The sequence below is a fragment of the Coenobita brevimanus genome, chromosome 57 (assembly GCF_032717465.1).
Source record: "Coenobita brevimanus isolate Jiangsu-jjx chromosome 57, ASM3271746v2, whole genome shotgun sequence".
NCBI lineage: Eukaryota > Metazoa > Arthropoda > Malacostraca > Decapoda > Coenobitidae > Coenobita > Coenobita brevimanus.
In genome coordinates this window covers 33152590-33171445 of record NC_137010.1, presented here as the reverse complement: position 1 = coordinate 33171445, position 18856 = coordinate 33152590, and the positions used below count along the sequence as shown (strand labels likewise).

Below are 18856 nucleotides of genomic sequence, written 5' to 3'. Positions count from 1 at the left end.
TCAAAGGCATATGCCACATATCCCTAAATTGTTACTTGACTTGGTATCGGGAGGTATATGGTATTTTCATTTTGAGTGGCCACACAGTTAAAAATGAACGACAAAAAATTGCATAATATGATACAGATGTGCGAACATACAAATATTAGGGATATTGAATATTATACTCGAAACGCATATTTTACAGGATTCGAGACAATACATTGAGAGATAAATATGCTTGATCAGTGTTGCCAACATTACGGTTTACCCACCCAATTGGGCTACAGAACGATAACTTTGTAAAGGTAAAATCTAATCGCCAAACAGGATCAGCCTCTCCATTTCTTGCTATTGAAGTAAGTCTTTCGCAGGTTAATTGTGGTTTTTCCTCATTTACCAAAGGATACTGGGCAATTATATAAACTTCCTCTGAAAGCAATAAATGATTAAGAAAGCGTAAATTCCACTTACGTCTACCAGTAGTAGGTCATCCTAACCACAATCTAAGCAGTATATTACTTAGACTGCGATCCTGACGTTACTAACGCACGTTTTGACATTTGAAAGCTGGCTGTCAAATGCGCAATGTTAGGTTAAGTTAGGTTAGATTAGGTTTGGTTCAATTGTTGTATCACTTTGCATTGACACGGTTATTTGTGTTTACATGCATACCCGGTACATTAAAGTATGTTTGATACAATGACGCTTTCAGTCGGAGTGACGATTGATAAGCAACGCAAGTCGGAAAAAACGGTAAACCACTGGAGTTTTAGTGTGGTAAACGCATTGTGGCTGGAGATGCTGTTTGCTTAAGTACTCCCCCCCAAAAAAAAAAAAAAAAAGGATTTTAGTTTGCTTTTTTTTCAGTCACTTCTTACAGTCAGAATTCAGCAGCTGACTATCTGTATTGCATAATATGTACCAAAATTTAGCTTCCCTGAGATCATGAGTTCATTTTTGTATAGGAGGAATCACTATGTCCATTTGGCAAATTCATAAATAGAAGCGTTATACATGTTCAGAGTCTAGACTTTTAATACTATTGTTACACCGATGGGTTCATAGGCCCATACAGACATGTAGGGATCTAGAAATCCTGTAAATACATTCCAGTGTCTTTCTTCGGTCAAGGTGGGGAAATGCTTGGGCTACTTTTGAAGTGTAACCCATGGTCAAGGGCTACATGTTGCGGTTTGGCAGAATGGTATGTTGACAGTCCTGATTGTCAGGCGAGGTGAGTTCCTCCTCAAGTGCGGGCAGGGCGAAGAGGTTATTGGCTGGTATCTGTAACCCCAGAAGGATCTGAAAGTTTTTTTTTTTTTTTTTTTTTTTCCCCCATAGTGAGTGTTGATAAATGTACGGTCTAGTTTAAGTAGCAGAAGTACCGGTACTCACTGATTCACTTTCCCTCTGGTTGTTTTCTGTATTTTCTAAATTTTTGTGATGGCGAATGATTGTTTAAATGTCCGAGGCTCTTTATACCTGCTGTCCAAAGTAGCGCCCATGATGGCCAAGATTAGAACTAATTAGAAATATTCGTCAGTTTGGTGGAAACATGGCAGCCAATGAGGGACTTTTCAGAGTGCTGAGTCATTCTCAACTTGGCCTTACAGTCTTTTGCTGGTTACCATGCCTGTAGTAGTCATTGGTTATGTTTATTCCAGTGTCAAACTGCGAGATACAGTCATGGCATATGCCATTGAAGCTATGCAAATATTACTTTAAAAAATCATAACCAATTAGGATGATCTTAATTTGCATAATACAGTATTAGGATTTATGATCGTAGACTCGATATCCAAGTGTCAATGTTTCACAACATCGCCAAGCATAAATTAGGGATGTGCTGATAGTGTCAGCAGTATTGGCCTTATTTTTGTAGTATCGGTATCTAGCTATCTTATCTATTGCCAGACGCCTCAATCCCGTTTGAGGTGGCCACAAACAAATCGCCTCCAAGTCGCCCTGTCCCCCGCCATTTCACTCCCCTGCTCCCAACTCACACACCCCTCTCTCATATACCTCTCCACCCCATCTCTCCATCTCATCCTCGGCCTCCCCCTCCCTCTTTCCCCCTCCACCTCACTCACACTCTCTTCGTCAGTCTTTGACCCTCCATCCTCTCCACATGGCCAAACCACCTCAGTGTGTTCCTCATAACGCTTCCTATCACATCCACATCCACACCACAACGCTCCTTTATATCCTCATTCGTCAGCCTGTCTCTCCATGTGACTCCACAGGCTCCTCTTAAGTAACTCATTTCCACGGCTCTCACTCTTGACTTGTGTCCTTCCAACAACGTCCAAGCTTCACTTCCGTACGTTAGAGTTGGTATCACAATACTGTTGACAAGGTAAAAATATGACTGATACTCCAATACTTTTCTGGTTTATTATGTGTTACATTATAATTACTGGTACGTGTATGACATAACATTATCATGTATTAATATTATATATTGATTAATATATTGCTCCTGCATTAACAACACTCACATTACCGGCATCAAATAAATCAAAATAAAATCAAAATAGAAGAAGGGAAGGACGGGAAGAAGTAGTAGTTGCAAGGATAGTGGAAAGGTTACAAGAGGATGAGAAAATGGCAGAATATAAGAGAGAAGTAGCAGAACGATTGGATAAATATGAATTGGAGCAAATGGGGGATGTGAAAGGTGTGTGCAAGATGTTCACAGAAGAAATATGTGCAGCATGTGATGTGGTGTGTGGGGTGAAGAGATGAAAGGGGGTGCAAGGAACAGCGTGGTGGAATGATGAGGTGAGACAGGCTGTGGTACAAAAGAAGAAGGCATACAATGAATGGATGAGAAATAGGGGCATGGAAGAAGTTGAGAGGTGGAAGAGAGAGTTATATGTAGAAAGGAAGAGAGAGGTGGAAGAGAGAGTTATATGTAGAAAGGAAGAGAGAGGTGAAAAGATTAGTAAGAGCGAGTAAGAAGAGAATGGATGAGGGATTTGGAAGGAATTTGAGTGTAAAGTGGAGGGACTGTAAGAATATGTTCTGGAAAGAGGTGAAGAGAGTAAGACAGGGTGGCACTGAAGTTAGCAGGGGAGTGAAAGATAAAAATGGTACATTACTAATGGAGAAGGGAGAAAAAGTGAGCAGATGGACAGAACACTTTAAGGAATTGTTGAACACAGAGGATGGAAGTAATGCGAGTATAAGTGGCTGGGGAATTGCTTGGAGAAGGAGGGAGATGAGAAGACAGGAAGAAATCAGTAGGATAGAAGTTGTGGAAGCAATGAAGAAAGTCAAATTGGGGAAAGCCCCAGGAATTGATGGAGTGTGTGGTGAAATGCTGAAGCATAGGGGAGAGATAGTAGTAGAATGGATGTGGAAGTGGTGCAGATTGGCCTGGGAGGAAGGTAGAGTCCTGAAGGATTGGAAGTCAGGTATATTTATTCCCTTGTACAAAGGAAAAGGGGAAAAAGAAGTGTGTGGTTATCATAGGGGCATTTGTCTTCTTAGAGTAAGAGGAAAAGTGTATGGTAGGATACTTACTGATAGAGTTAGGGAAAGAACAGAGGAATTAGTTGGAGAACAACAGGGAAGCTTTAGGAAAGGAAGAAGTTGTGTAGATCAGATATTCATTCTTAGATCTTTAGTGGAAAAGTTTCTAGAGAAGGGAAAGAAGTTGTATGTGGCTTTCATGGATTTGGAGAAAGCATATCACAGGGTGGATAGACAAGGATTGTGGAAAGTATTAAGAAAATATGGAGTAGATGGGAAGTTGTTGAATCCTGTGAAGAGTATGTATGATAGTGCTAAGGCTGCAGTGCGTGTGAATGGTGAACTGAGTGAATTTTTCTCTTTGAAAGTTGGGTTGAAACAGGGATGTGTCATGTCTCCATGGTTGTTCAATCTGTACATGGATGGGGTAATAAAAGAGGTACAAGGTAGGGCAGTGGGTGTTGGAGTGGCCCTGGTGAGGTAGGATAGTGTTTGGAAACTCCCTGTACTGTTGTTTGCAGATGATACTGTGTTGTTGAGTGAAGACGAAAGGGAGCTGCAAGGCTTGGTGGATGAGTTTGGGAGAGTGTGTAAGAAACGGAATCTAAAGGTGAATGCAGGGAAGAGTAAAGTGATGGTCTTTGAGAGAGGTGAAGTCAGTGAATGTACAATGAGGTTGGATGGTGAGGAAATGGAAATTGTGAGTACGTTTAAGTACTTGGGCAGTGTGATGAGTAAGGATGGAAGTTTGGAGGGTGAAGTGCTTGAAAGACTACAGCAAGGAAGAAAGGTTGCTGGTTCCTTGAAAGCAGTGATAAGAAACAGGGAAGTGAGCATGGAGTTGAAAAAGTTACTACGTGACAGTATTGTGATACCAACTCTAACGTATGGAAGTGAAACTTGGACGTTGTTGGAAGGTCACAAGTCAAGAGTGAGAGCAGTGGAAATGTTATTTAAGAGGAGCCTGTGGAGTCACATGGAGAAACAGGCTGACAAATGAGGATATAAAGGAGCATTGTGGTGTGGATGCGGATGTGATAGGAAACATTAGGAGGAACACACTGAGGTGGTTTGACCATGTGGAGAGGATGGAGAGTGAGAGATTGACGAGGAGAGTGTATGTGGGTGAGGAGGGGGGGAGAGGCTGAGGATGAGATGGAGGGATGGGGTGGAGAGGTATATGGGAGAGGGGGGTGTGAGTTGGGATCAGTGCAGTGAAATGGCAGGGGACAGGGCAACGTGGAGGCAGTTTGTTTGTGGCTACCATGTACGGGATTGAGGCATCTCTCAATAGATAGATAGATAGATAGAAGGTAAAAAAGTATTGGTATCGGCAAAGTATTGGTCATTTGTTAGTATCGGAGTATTGGTATGGGTATCGGCTGAAAAGTGGTTATTGGTATTGGTATCGGCACATCTCTAGCATAAATTCTACTGTACCTGTATTTGGTTAATTGGATATAGTTGCTCTCTTGTATACATTATGGCCTGCATATTATTTATTATTAACATCAGTCTTTGTATTGACAGTCCTTCCAGTAGCTGCAATTTAATATTTTGTAAATTTAAACATTTAACCCTTTGGTGTTTATGGGTGTGGTGCAAATTTCATGCACTCATTACCATTTGACACAGGCTGCATCAGCACACATTTCAACCATTCATTACCATTCAACACCGGTTCTGTCAAACAAAATGGCTCCTGTTTTGTTGGTTATGGAATTATTTTGTGTCCATATCTTGTCATGAACAAACCCCTACTTGTGTCTCCTTGTATCCCTCCTCTGGGCTCAACCCACTCCGCACCGAGCATCGCCCCACTGCCCCAGTCAGTATGCTACAAGCCTTTTCTGAGCATTTGATAATTTCCTTTCGGGTTACGTAAAGTCAACCCCAATTGACCTACAGTAATTTTTTATACACCAAAATGTAACCAAATAAATTCCCTATACCTTTTTCACAGTAACATTTACCATAAAAATTGTATTTCCATGAGAAAAACTGAAGTAAAAAAAAAATAAAGCATAGTTTGGCAGATCTTTTTTACGGCACCAGAAGCAAGGACATTTATTCAGGATTATGGTGGAAAAAAAAATTACGATTATCAAAGCATAAATAAGGATGTGAGGATAAATTGTTTTTGAACTGTCAAGTGCGTGGAAATAGTCCAATGATGGGGGGGGGGGTATCTCAGTGTGTGGCCTTGGGCACCCAGGCCTTTGTCCCAAGTACTTGCTCGCGGTTGGACTCAGCCTGCGTTGAGTGTTAACAAGAGGGTTAACATATCTCAATGAGACTCGTGCATGCACATTAAAGGGACAGTCCTGAATAGGAGAACAGCCCAAGCTTGTTTACTAAAGACAGTCATGTATGTTCATTCCTTCAGTTTATGGAATGGATGGTAAAATAAACCATAAAACATTTACCAGATGATCAGGTACCGGTAAGACTTTGTTTGAGCCTCTGAATGTGAATCAGAAGCCTTTTTCGGTATGAAGATATACCGGTAACTAGTTTTATACTTGCCGCTAGATGATTTTACTATTTAGAACTCTCATACTGAAGGGGGTTGATTAATAATAATTTCCCAAGCTAGACCTTGTTAGATCATATAGCCCTGCAAGGTGACAGGAAAGCACTACCTCTTCCAGCAGGACAGCTACCTAGGCGGGAATGAACTCTTGACCCTTTGGTCTTGAGTCAGGGGCTCTACCATTTAGGCCCCCCCCCCCATACTGAAGGGGGTTAATGAATGCTGTATCATTATCCAGATCAGTCTCCTCTGAGGTGAACAACACGTTGAAACAAAGAGTAAAATAATTTACGACCTCGGAGTGAAGGAAGTACTGGTAGTTTAATCAAGCTCATTGAGCACCACACGCTCTAGGCAAACTTGTAATAGTCTCCCCCCCCATTGTATAAATCACAGTACATCATAAAAATCAAACAGATACTGGACTTGAAAACCTTGATTAATCACCACATTAGTAAATGAACCCTATGCACATCCGCCTGCAGTGTGAGCTAGCGAAAAGTGAGCTACGGTATGTTTTATCCCGGTTGGGGGACAGACGTCTATGGCATGTGGAAACAAATGTCTGTCTATCTATCTGTCTATTGCCAGACGCCATAATCTCGTAAGGGGCGGCCATTTGACTTGAATTATTTGTTTTACGTGGAGGGGCACTAATCCTCCACCAACCCACTTGCTGACACGTAGGGAGCATGTATGGTTTGGTTATATGGTTACCACCCAGCATTGTAAATGGTTTCTTGGCTTACAGGAAACCACTTGGCTTGTCACTCAATGTAAAGCCACCTGTAAAGGAGAGAAAAGCAATAAGAAGTAACCAGAAAGATGGGAGAAATAGGAAGAGAGGAGGGCAGGCTCAGAAAAAGAATGATAAAGGCTAAGGAAGAAGTAGGCAGCTCAACATCAAGTGAGTGGATGATGGTCGCCACCACCTACCACTGAATCAAATGTCAAGTGGTGGTATTTGGCAAATATTAAATTTAAGAAAACTTGGACAATGACAAGCTTCAAGACTATTTTTGCTTAGAAAGATGATGTGAATGTAGATATGAAAGCCAATTCCACTGGGCTTATTAGTAATGTAGCGAAGTGACTGTGTGTAAGGGATTGCTGGATGGGAACCCAATGTACTATCTATCTATCTGTCTATTGCCAGATGCCACAATCTTACAAGGGGTGGCCATTTGACTTTGAGTTATTTGTTTTACGGGGAGGGACACTAACCCTCCACCAACCCACCTGTTGACACGTAGGGAGCACGCATGGTTTGGTTATATGGTTACCACCCAACATAGCCCAATGTACACATATGCAAAATAGCCAGTCAGAGTATTCATTCATGGGTATGATATTTTTTTTATCAATGTGTGTTTTACTCACATTAATTTTCTATAGTTTTGCTAACTCTCATAAGTTTACCCTGACATATAGAATAGTCAAATAGTTATGATACTTTTTCTGGCATAGGACCAAGTTTGACTCACCAGCTAGGTAGCAGACAACACTCAGAAAGTCCCTCATTATGGTACCAGTAGTTTTTTTTTTTTTCTAAACCATATTAGCTATGATGCATCAAATTGCTGGACAGATTTGTGGGATGGGCAGGGTAGGTGGAGAGGGTGGGCAGTGCTGAGTTGATGGGAAGATGTGGAGGGGCAGGTTAAATGTGATTGAGCAGGGTTGGATGGTGTGGTAGGGCAGCTGAGTGTGGGTAGGCAGGATGGGTGGGTGACTGGGTGAGTAGATGGGTAGGGTAGGTGGGTGGTTGAATTGTGGGAAAATAGGTTCATGGTAGGGATAGGCCCATGGAGTATGTATATTCCAGGGGAAATGGGCCCAAGGAGGATGATACATTCAGTGGGCAAAATGGGATCTTGGGGGACTTCTTTCACAGGGGGAGTGGTCATCCAGGGTCCCAGGCAGTGCTGGTATGCACATTCGTAGGGTTTACCCAAGCAGCGAAAGGTGCCCTGGCTAGTATTTTACGAAGCCGTCTGCTCACCTGTGGCAGCATGTTTACATGTTTACCATTGATCCAATAGACAGGACACATCAGTGCATGAAGCATTCAAAGCTGTAGGACACCTATTGACCCAACATAGCATAACCTTTCCTTACCTAGCGCCAGATGCTGTCTGCTGTCCCAGGCCCCATATCCCAGGTAATTTTGATTTCTTACTGAGGCAGCATTGTGTGATAATTGTGTGTTTTACTCATATTTATATTTATCTATATATCTGTTGCCAGAAAAGTTAATCCCATAAAGGGTGGCCACAAAGAAACCACCTCCATGTTGCCTTGTACCCTGCCATTTCACTGCCCGTCTCCCAGCATACACACCCCTGCCTTACATAGGCTACCTTTCCACTTCATCCCTCCATCTCATCCTTGGCCTTCGCCTCCCTCTCCCCCTCTCCGCCTCACTCTCATACATTCTCATTAGTCTTTTGCTCTCCATCCTCACCACATAGCCAAGCCACCCCAATTTATTCCTCTTAACACTTTGTCACACACACACATCCACACCACAATGCTCCTTCATTTCCTTGTTTGTCATGCTCACCTGTGGCAGCATGTTTACATGTTTACCATTGATCCAATAGACAGGACACATCAGTGCATGAAGCATTCAAAGCTGTAGGACACCTATTGACCCAACATAGCATAACCTTTCCTTACCTAGCGCCAGATGCTGTCTGCTGTCCCAGGCCCCATATCCCAGGTAATTTTGATTTCTTACTGAGGCAGCATTGTGTGATAATTGTGTGTTTTACTCATATTTATATTTATCTATATATCTGTTGCCAGAAAAGTTAATCCCATAAAGGGTGGCCACAAAGAAACCACCTCCATGTTGCCTTGTACCCTGCCATTTCACTGCCCGTCTCCCAGCATACACACCCCTGCCTTACATAGGCTACCTTTCCACTTCATCCCTCCATCTCATCCTTGGCCTTCGCCTCCCTCTCCCCCTCTCCGCCTCACTCTCATACATTCTCATTAGTCTTTTGCTCTCCATCCTCACCACATAGCCAAGCCACCCCAATTTATTCCTCTTAACACTTTGTCACACACACACATCCACACCACAATGCTCCTTCATTTCCTTGTTTGTCATGCTCTCTCTCCATGTAACTCCACATGCTCCTCTTAAAAAACTCCTTTCCACTGCTCCCATTCTCGACTTGTGTCCTTCCAACAAGCTTCTTTTCCATACATTACAGTTGGTATTAAGAGTATCATGCAGTGACCTTTTTACTTCCATGCTTACTTCCCAATTTCCTATCACTTCTTTCAAAGAACCAGCAACCTTTCTTCGTTCAAGCACTTCATTCTCCAAACTTCCACCCTTACTCATCACACTACCCAAGTACAGTACCCTGGCACAGTGAACGTATTCATACTGAACGAATTGCCTAGTGAACGAGGGGGGGGGGGGAATGAACGATTTGAATCCCCGAGTTAACGAAATCGGGGGAAAGAGTAGGCCATAACCACCATCTCCCATATTGAACAACCCTCCTCCCTTAGTAGATCTCCTTAGGACACAGGAAGTACTCAGTGAGATAGAAACCACCTGTTGTTATTGCATTGAAAGGCACAATGTGGAAGTCAGCAGAAGAAAACAAACACTCATCACACACTACTACTGAACTCAAGAATGCCAGGAGCCAATTGCCTCTACATCATCTGCTACACTTCCAGGGGAAGACGATGATGATGTGATGTCATTGGTGTCATATTTGGACTTTGAAGATTTTATGGAAGAGGTGAATGAGGTAGAGGCATGTGGGGAAGTGGTTCAGTCAGGACTGGTGACAGCCCACGGGAACAAGGGAGTGGAGGGTGACGTGGCAGGGTCACCCTAAGTGTATCTCCCTGCCCTGGTACCACCTGTATTCGAGCCCATCAGGACTGCCATCTACTACATTTAAGATAAATAACCATGTGTTTGTTATCTGTACCATATGTGTTTGAAATGTGCCCTTTAGTACATCTCTCTGGTTCAAAAAGTGGACTTTGAGGAAGCAGTGCTGCCCGTATGCTATTTTTCCATAAGATATGTTGTTCACAGTGAACAAATTCACAGTGAACGAGCTCATCTGCTGCCCATAAACATGTTCACTGTGCAAGGGCACTGTACTTAAATGCACTCACATTTTCCATTTCCTCATTATCCAACCTCATTGTACATTCAGTAACTTCATATCTCTCAAAAACCAGAGGCTAACTTAACTCTTCCCCACATTTGCCTTTAGATTCTGTTTCATACACACTCTCCCAAATTCATTCACCAAAGCTTGCAGTGCCCCTTTTTCTTCACTTAACAATACAGTATCTTCTGCACACAGTAGTACAATATAGGAAGTTTCCAAATGCTGCCCTCTCTCATTAGGGCTGCTTCAACATCCACTGCTTTACCTTGTACCTCTTTTATAACCCCATCCATATACAGATGAACAACCATGAAGACATGACACATCCCTGTTTCATTCTAACATTCAGATAAAAAAAATTCATGCTCTTCAGTATCCACACACACAGAGACAGCACCAGAGTCAACATCACTCTGCACTGGTCACCCTTCGCCACACTGGCCACACCTAAATGGTACTGTATCTGTATGAGTCAATCTCTGTGCTAGGTTAAACTGAATGGTGTTCAAATATAATAGAGCAAATATATGCAAAAATGTTGTCCAAATAACAGAATACATCCGGTTGGTGCAAGAATCTGCTGATCAACACATCATCAGCTGAGTATTGTATATCACCAGGCGAGTAACAAGGAGATGCATACTTGTAAGTAGCAGTGCTGGGCAGGTGCGCAAACACTTGCACAAAGCGCAATTGTGCACCGTTGCACTCTGGTGAATATTGTTTGCGCATTGCGCACTGCATGAGACCATGCGCAATACAGTAATCATTCCAATATCCGGAGTAATAGAGCCATTGGTAGGTTCGGTTATTGGTTTCGTCCGGATATTGGGCCTCAGCTTATGGACTTGTACTTATGGACCCTAACTCAGAAAAACACCTATACAACTCCCTCTGGACATGCATAGCACTTATTTAACATCCAAATCACATCAATAAGGCACATAAATGACTGAAATAAATGCAAAAGAAACATAAAATGAGGGTTTAGAAGTATGTTCATGCATTAATAAACATTCTGGTACTTATGGACCCTAACCTAGCGAACTCTGAAAAACACATTCCTGCTGCACATGCATGAGGTAAGTATAGTATGGAAAAAAGTACAGTATGAAACATTCTGGTAAGTATAGTATGGAAAAAAGTACAGTATGAAACATTCTGGTAAGTATAGTATGGAAAAAAGTACAGTATGAAACATTCTGGCTACTTACAGCAAGTCCCTGGCCACCTCGATGAATAACCGCCTCCTCTCGGACTCTGACAGTAAGAACAATTTCCTGAAGCACTTGCAGTACACTCTTCCTGAAGTCTTGCACTGAACTTAGTCAATAACACACAGAAGTCCGTTCTCTTCACAGTGTTCACTTTAGTCCAAATAATGTTCCAGTATAATTTAGTGTTGCACATTAACTTTTCCCAAGTTTTTTTTATTTTCCAAAGCCAAAACGAAGAAGGTTAGTTACGTTAAATTTTGTTTCCACTGAGTCTTTTCTCTCATTTCAAAAACCTTAACACAACACACCGTTTTTTTCACTGCACAACACTCAAAATTCCCGTGTGGTCTAGTGGAGAAGTTCTTGCTGTTTATTCACTGTCAGAGTTCGAGAGTATCACTGGCAGGCGACCAAGGGGTGCATCGCTGGGTCGTGGTGATGGTGTACCGACTGCAGAAGACTCTGAGGAAAGCCGCAAACTCACGTCGAGCGGTGACTCCACTGTAGCTGATGTGCTGGGCTGTGGCTCGGAACATGAGGGCCCGTCTTGGGGAGGCAACGGAGTGGAGCCAGGGCTTGGCACAGCGGGGGTCACGGGCCTGAAAGAACTGTCAATCATTGACTGATGCAAGGACCGACGATTCTGGCGATTGATGATGTGCTGCCTGAAAGCACGTACTTCCTCCACGAGTCCCAAGGGCCCCATCTCCCTGTTGCAGTCCGGGTGTTCCAGGTAGTCTAGGACGAACTCTAGATGTTCCCGGAGTGCGCTCAGCTTGGGGATGGCTGGAGTAGTGTCCTGCTGAGAGGAGTCCGCATCATCGTCGCCTTCGTCGTCGGAATCTTCAAGTTCGGGACTGACACCAGCAACCGAAGACGCGATCTCGATATCAGACAATGTCTGATACCCAGGATCGCCCTCGTCATCGTCCAACCACTCACGTACATCGTCCACATCAACAACGTCACCGTGCGTACGTAGCCGTACATGGAAGTCATCCACGTCAAAGCCCAGAAAATCGTACTCCACATCTGTTCTGAGAAGCAGACGAGACCAACCATTTTCAAGAGTTTTCACAGGGACTTCCTTCCATGCACTAGCCCAGTTGTACAGCGCAGACTTGATGTTGTAGCGGCGAAGGTTTTCCAAAGTCCGTTTGCCTCGAGTGTCACGTCCTGCGCTCGTCCTCGTCCTCGAGAACAACCATCACCTCGTCCAGGAACTTCCGACAGTACAGGCGCTTTGTTGCCACGATCACTCCTTGGTCTATGGGTTGAATGAGAGCATTCGTATTAGGTGGCAGAAACATGCATCTAATACGGCCATTCTCAGCAACCAAGTCCTTGTCGCACGGGTGGGCAAGTGCATTGTCGAGCAGAAGGAGAGCCTTTACCTGGTCACGAGGGATTCCCAGTGTCTTCGTCTGGTACTGGATGACCTCCTTGACGAAGTGACGGTGAAACCAGTCTTTGAAAATCACAGCTGTGAACCATGCTTTCAAAGAATGGTACCATACGACAGGAAGGACATCCATCACCCCACGAAGGCACCGAGGCTACTTTGCACGGGCAACAACAACGGGCTTAAGCCGGTGCATGCCATTAGCACTGGCACAACACAAAGCAGATATCCGTTCCTTAGAAAGCTTGCGGCCAGGTACACGCTTCTCCGTCTCCTCGGCTAGATTGTTCGTTGGCAGCGAGCGATAGAATAGGCCAGTTTCGTCTGCGTTATAGACTTGACCGAGAGTGAGGCCCTCCCTGTCGATCAAGCCTTTCACCTTGTGCCGAAACTCGTCAACTCCATCCTCGTTGGCTTCCAATGCTTCGCCATGTGCTTTACGGTTAGTAAGGCCATGTCGCAACTTGAACGCGAAGAGCCAACCCTCGGATGCCTTGAAGTCTAGGGCATCGTGAAGCCTTGCAAACTTCTCAGCAGCAGCCTTCAGCTCCGTTCCACGTACCATCACACCAGCTGCACGTTGCTGTCGGTACCAAATCAACGTGGATCGGTCGATTTCTGCAAACTTGGGGGTAAACATAACCTTCCTTTCCACGTTGCGTTTACTTCTCGACGAGAAGTCAGCCGTGTACTGCATGAGTTTGTCTCGGGAACGTTTGATATCGAACAAAGTCGACCGGGCCAGGTTATACTCGCGGAGAATGCGGGAAGAAGACCAACCCGCATCAACTTTCTCCAATATCTCCCTCTTCTTTTCCAGAGTCAACACCACTCTCTTCCTTTTCTCAGGTGGCGGGGCCATCATCACACACACTAAGAGGAGGGCCGAGAGCAGCAGGAGGCCTTGCAGCAAGTACGGCACCACCACAAAAGCGAGCACGTGGGCAGCCATTGCGAAGAACGTAGGTCCAGTTGCGGTGAGAGACAGCCAGGAAGTGGGGAGGATGCAGCAGCGCTCTATCGGACTTTGGAGGAATGACGAACCAAAACAATGCTCTCCCGCGGCGCGCGGAGCAAGTTCAAATTACGGACGGCAAAAAATTGATTTTTTTTTTTAATATTTTTGGGTTTTCGGACCATTTTGGGAGTGTTGGATCCCAGGACGATAAGGTCCGGGTAGTGGGGATGTTCGGTTATTGGGCATCCGGATATTAGAGTGATTACTGTACTGTATTGCGCATTCGCACATGAAAAGGCAGGTGAGCAGTGCGCAATCCAAGGAACACGTGGTTTGGGGAGCTTCCCGTATGTCTGGACAAGGGATGGGGAAGGCTCGGGCGGGTCTCGAGGGTTCTGCTGGAGGGAGGCGGGAGGAACCTAGGGTAGTAGCATTTCTTAAAATGCTTCAACAGAAATAATGTATTTTAATATTTTTTAAATTATTATTATTTTCATTTTTTCATTCATTCATTGCCAGACGCCATGTATCCCAAACGGGGTGGCCAACGGCTTAGAGTTAATTGTTTTACAGGGAGGGGCACTAATCCTCCACCAACCCCACTTGACACGTAGGGATGCCAACAGCATCTGGTGTTCCCAGGCGGTCACCCATCCAAGTACTAACCAGACCCAACGTTGCTTAACTTCGCTGATCGGACGGGAAGCGGTGTACTCAACGTGGTATGGCCGTTAGTAAATAATAATAAATTAGAAATACATTATTTATTAAGAGTAGCATATGCTGTTCCTTACAAAAATCATTAAAACATATTATTTAAATCAATATCCACAGCCTAATAATTTACTAGGCTGTGCATATTTGACTTAAATAATATGCTTTAATGATTTTTGTAAGGAATTACACATGCTGTTGTATATCTGTATTGAATTATTAAATAAAACGTCTTGCGAAAATGCAGATAAAAGTAAAACTGGAACATCACAGGCTTTGTTTCCCTGTCCATCTGCTCTGCAGCCGCTCATTCCTCTGAACTTCCACAAGTGAAAAAGTTACTACATGACAGTATTGTGATACCACCTCTAATGTATGGAAGTGAAGCTTTGACCTTGTTGAAGGGACAGAAGTCAAGAGTGAGAGCTGTGGAAATAAATGAGTTATTTGAGAGGAGCCTGTGGAGTCACATGGAGAGACAGACTGACAAATGAGGAAGTGTAGGATCATTGTGGTGTGGATGTGGATGTGGTAGGAAGCGTTAGGAGAAACATACTGAGGTGGTTTGGTCATATGGAGAGGATGGAGAGTGAAAGACCAATGAGAAGAGTGTATGTGAGTGAGGTGGAGGGGGGGAGAGGGAGGGGGAGGCCAAGGATGAGATGGAGGGATAGAGTGGAGAAGTATATGAGAGGGGGGGGTGTGAGCTGGGAGCAGGGCAGTGAAATGGCAGGGGACATGATTTGTTGCTTGTTTGCGGCCAGTGGCCCCCCCTTACAGGATTAGGGCATCTGGCAATAGATAGATAGATAGAATAATAATAAATAAAAGTAAGTATGCTAATTTATTTATCTCAATATTTTACAGTTATTCCCACAAATATATGCAAATGGTTTGCGTTAGCACTTAGCGACATTGCGCAAGCTTAATATTAGATTGTGCACTTGTGCAAATTACAAATAATAGAAAATAATAATAATTAATAAAAGTAAGTAAGTATGCTATTTTATTTAAATATCTCAATATTTTACAGCAATTCCCACAAACATATGCAAATTTTTTGCACTTGTGCCTTGCAACATTGCACAAGCTAAATATTTGTCAGATTGCACACTTGCACTTGTGCAAGGTAGTGAACCGTGGATAGCGCATTGCCCTTGCACAAGGTCCTTCATTTGCGTTGCCCACCACTGGTAAGTAGAATCATTTTAAGTCATACCTCAAGATGAGCACCATCTTTAGTAAAGTAAATATTGAAGGAGTTAAGGAAAGGGAGATAGGTAGAAAACAGGATGATGATTCCTACCAAGAACTGGTTGAAATGGAAACATAACAAATTAGTAGAGAAAGTGAATAAACTGGAGAAGGCTTTACAGAGTGAAATAGCTGAAAGTAAGAAGCAATTGCACATGCAGAAGGAAGAAAATGAAAAATTAGTAAAGGAATTAAACAAAAAAGACACAACAATAGATGAGCTGTCAGTTGAGGTGGGTTCACTTAGAAGGAAGATTATTGAAATGGCAAGTACAGTTGTAAACCGTGAGAGTATTATGGAGGAGTTCAGAAATGATACAGAGACAATTAGGCAAGCAAGCAGTCTGATAGACCAAAGCAGTGATACTGAAGAGAAGATAACCTAGGTGAATGAAGTGATGCAAAGTTACAAAGATGATGTGGAAGCTGCGTATGCTGAAATGGTGAAAGTAAGGAAAGACTTGCAAACAAGAGTTGAAGAAGAAAGCATTAGAAAGGAAGTGAAAGAAATAATCAAAACCAACTCAAAATTGGTCAAAGATTCAGCAGATATCAACAAATCTATAGTAATCACTGGTATAGATGAAGAAGAAATCCATCCATCATCCAATCCTACGTTGCCCCATGAGAAGCGTAGGAGCCCGGGGCTAGGCAGTTGGTCCCGACATTTAAAAACTGTTCATATGATCCGGACTAATGTCTGATATATCAGAAAAAGTCCGGATTAGCAGGGGGAAGTCCGGATGTTGCTTTTATCGGAATTTCGCATTTTTCGGAATGGTGTGGGCCTCAGTTAGTCCGTTATAGTGAGGTCTGACTGTATAAATGTATATAAATAAATATATATATATATATATATATATATATATATATATATATAATATATATATATATATATATATATATATATATATCTGTACAGTAGGGCCCCGCAACTAACGTTTTTTTGACTAGCGATTTCTAGTCTAGCGATAGGATAGAAACTGTCTTCATCTTCATAACTAGCGACAAAAACCTCGAAACTAGTGACTCCGTGGCAATCGTTGTCTAGTAGGCGAGCTGTGGAACACATTTTGACTCGTTTTCATAGTGAGGGAGTCTTGTCTAGCGAGTGAGCCGCACCTAGCGAGCGAGTCATGTTGTGTGTAATTCACTGTTGTCCTGCCCATCACTACGTTAGTGTGACCTTGCCTTTTTTATTTTAAATACCTGGCTATCCCCATTGGTCACTGTTTTTGCTAGCCTCATGGCTTTTGTGGTGGTGATAATGAGATACTACAGGAGGTATGGAGAAAGGCTGGTGCTCGAGTGGGTGGCAGTGGTGGAGAGGAGGGTGGCAATGGTGGTGGTGGCGCTTACTCCCAGTAGGCTTGCGCACTCCCAACTCTCAACTTTTTCTTTCAGTAAACTGCATTCTGAGCATTTAGTGGTGACTTTTTGTTGCTTTGTCCTATTGATTATAATAAGTATATAAAATTGTGACTATTTAGTGAATAAAAGTAGACAGAAATGGAAAAATAGTCGAACTTCTAAATGTACCAGTCTATTTTTATTTTTCGTTACGGTATATAAAGTTTGCCTCCAAACTAGTGGTTTCACGACTAGCGAGGTTTCATCAGTCTCTTGAGTTCGCTAGTTGCGAGGCCCTGCTGTATATATATATATATATATATATATATATATATATATATAAATATATATATACAGTAGAACCTCTTTGGTCCGGACCCCTTTAATCCAGATTTCTGTTAATCCGGACAAAATTTAAATATAATAAGCTCCAAAAATATGTTGAAAGTAATTCTAAAGTCATTTTCAGTATCGGCGCGGAAAGCGATCGTCATTCGTTTAGTCTCGGATCACGCTAGGTCGCAACATGGGCGCCTGTTTAAACACACGCTAGCATTCGTTCCATCACCTAGTTCACCAACCATTTATATTTTTACGCTGTGTTTCAAAAGTTAATCCTCCTTACCTTGCCCCTTAATGCAAGTGTAGCTTCTGTAATGAATAAAGGTGTTATAAGGAGGAGTTTGCTGACACAAAAATGGGTCAGAATATTCTGCAGTGTTTAGTGATTACTGTAGGTTATTTTTTGTACTTAAATGTGCTTTACTTGTACATCAAACATTAGCTTCTTGCCCATATGGGTGTTATCAATATGCCAAAGATGACAATGTATTTTTTGCCTACATAAGTTTTATTTTTTTTCCAAATATTACAGTTAATTAATTAATTTATTTTTTTGCCTACATGGGCCTTAGTCACTAACTACTATTTAAAATGTAGGCTAGTTTCTTGTCATGGCCTTACCTGTAAATTATGCAATACAAAACTATCTTACATGATTAGTTTTGTTATTTTAGTACCGGTATCCTTTCATCTTTTGCAGTTACGTAGGGTTGACATATGCCACATATGTTAATAATTAACAAACATACCATATGTAGACACAGATTGGTATGAACTGGAGATTACCCTGATGGTCCGGACAATCTGCTAATTCGGACAACCCTTCCCCCCATATAGTCCAAATGAGAGAGGTTCTACTGTATATATATATATATATATATATATATATATATATATATATATATATATATATATATATTGATATAGATAAATATATATATATATATATATATATATATATATATATATATATATATATATATATATACAGTAAAATCTCAAATTTCGACGGTTTAGAATTCGATGATTCGAATTTAGATGCATTTTGGAGTGGTCTGCCTACCTCACTTTTCGATGCAAAATCGCAAATTTCGATGCTGTCACGGGCTTCATAAGCAGAAACAGTCAAAGATCATCACCTTCTTCAGGCCAATTACTAGGGTGTTGCAAGATATAAGCATCCAAGAGGGTGAGGAGGAAGATGTTGACACTGCAGATGTCCAGATACCAAATCGGAACAGCAGGGCCGAAGGTTGGACACTTGTTAACAAGGGTGCAACGAAGTTCACTCTTAAAAAGCAAACGGAAATTAAGACAACTAATACATTCGACACACTACGGGACGAATGTGAAGGGAAGGCAGAGAGGGAAGTAGAGGAGAAGGACGGTGAGAGAACTTCCAGTACAGGTAAGTATAAACAGAACAAGAAAGGTAAGAAAAATGTTGTTGTTGTTGGAGACTCCCAGGTGAGA

At 42.5% G+C, this 18856-nt stretch overlaps 1 protein-coding gene and 1 non-coding gene across 3 annotated transcripts in view; one reads left to right on the top strand and one right to left on the bottom strand.

Annotated features, from left to right (window-relative positions):
- Positions 1 to 267: 267 nt before the first annotated feature.
- Pdrg1 (Pdrg1 prefoldin-like subunit) overlaps positions 268 to 18856 on the top strand; it is an 88729-nt gene continuing 70140 nt past the window's right edge. The window contains exon 1 of one of the 2 annotated variants that reach the window (XM_080274480.1): positions 268 to 338. The gene's annotated coding sequence lies outside the window, so the exon portion shown is untranslated. The remainder of the gene's footprint in view (positions 339 to 18856) is intronic. The other variant, XM_080274481.1, reaches the window with a different exon arrangement.
- LOC145402488 (5S ribosomal RNA) lies at positions 14341 to 14459 on the bottom strand. Its single transcript, XR_013897783.1, has one exon. It is a non-coding gene; the product is annotated as a 5S ribosomal RNA (ribosomal RNA).